A 1,486-nucleotide genomic window follows, 5' to 3' on the forward strand; every position below is an offset into this window, starting at 1 on the left:
ATCGACCAAAAATACCGTTCGATCGAGCTGTTTCTTCAACAAAATCACTCGATCGACCAAAAATTTCACTCGATCGAGTAGCAGTTTTACTCGATCGAGTCCTTTCTTCAGCACTTTCACTCGATCGACCCCCAGTAATCAGTCGATCGAGTACTTTCTTTGTCTTCAGCTCCTTTTGTTCGACAGAACATTATTCATCAGCAGTAATTACGTTCCTCGGGCCTGATTTCAACATGTCCGGTCCCTCATATGAACGACCGCTCGTTAAATTAATTAAATTTACCGTCTCATGTGGATTCTTATCGGCTTGTGACGGTAATTGTCCCGGTTTCTTTGTGGACTGGTTCGCGGCTAACTGGACAACTTGAGTTTCAAGAGCCTTGATAGATGCATCTTTTTGTTGATCACTCAGCTTCCACTGCTTTGTCAAAGACTGCACCATCGTCTTCAACTCACCTAGCTCACTTACCCCACCAGAAGATGATGCACCTTGATTAGGTGTAGGAAAGGAAGAAGGCTTCTGAAAGCTTTGTTGAGCCTTATGAGGAGGGACATATGGGTGTTGCTGCTGCGGAGGAGGGATAGGATTGAGCACAATTAGACTTATCCACCTCAAATTGGGATGGACTGCCCCTTGGTTGTTATAGTAGGAACCCCCTACTTGCCTGTATTATTGAAAAGCAAGGACGTGTTCCTTCTCCGTAAGACAGCCAACAACAGTGTGACCGTCGTTGTTCCCACACCTCTCACATGTGACAGTCTCCCCTCTAGTAAGAAAATGGACCGTTTGAGGCTCCCCAGCAGAATGCAGCTCCAACTTATCAAATATAGCATTCATGGCTTCCAGCTGAGCCACAACTTGCTTATCGACTGCATGAACTTTCCTAATACCATCCCTCGGGTTTCCATACTCAGCACATCGGTTCGCCATCTCTTCAATAAGGGCCCATCCCTTATCATCGTCAGTGATCTCTTGGAATCTTCCGTTAGATGATGCATCAAGTATGACTCTGTGATCATCGTACATTCCATTGTAGAACTGGTTGGACAGAAACCACGGATCAAAACCATGGTGAGGAAGAGACCTCACCAACCTCTTGAAACGACACCAAGCTTCATAGAAAGTTTCATCCGGTGCCTGTTTGAAACTGGTGATCTTGGCCCTCAGCTGATTAGTGCGCTGTGGAGGGAAATATCTCTTATAAAAAGTAAGAGCAAGGGTCTCCAGTCTGTGACCCCCGCGGCCGTGCGGTCCAAACCAGTCAGCCACTCCCTGGCTGAGTCAGTCAAAGAAAAAGGAAACAGAACCTCATTAATCTTATCTTGAGTTACCCCCTTTGTGGCGGGCATAGTAGAACAGTAGTCCGTAAAGACCTCCATATGCTTCCTCGGGTCTTCACCTGCCACACCTCTAAAAAGATTTCTCTCCACCAGATTGATATAGGAAGGTCGGATGTCAAATGTATTCCCATCCTCAGTCTGGAGA

The 1,486-nt window shown here is 46.3% G+C and overlaps 1 non-coding gene across 1 annotated transcript; it reads left to right on the plus strand.

The window, feature by feature from the left end:
• The first annotated feature begins 1,064 nt into the window (after nucleotides 1-1,064).
• Nucleotides 1,065-1,170, plus strand: LOC141635889 (small nucleolar RNA R71). Its single transcript, XR_012540543.1, has one exon. It is a non-coding gene; the product is annotated as a small nucleolar RNA R71 (small nucleolar RNA).
• Nucleotides 1,171-1,486: the final 316 nt, after the last annotated feature.

The sequence above is a fragment of the Silene latifolia genome, chromosome Y (genome assembly GCF_048544455.1).
Source record: "Silene latifolia isolate original U9 population chromosome Y, ASM4854445v1, whole genome shotgun sequence".
Lineage (NCBI taxonomy): Eukaryota > Viridiplantae > Streptophyta > Magnoliopsida > Caryophyllales > Caryophyllaceae > Silene > Silene latifolia.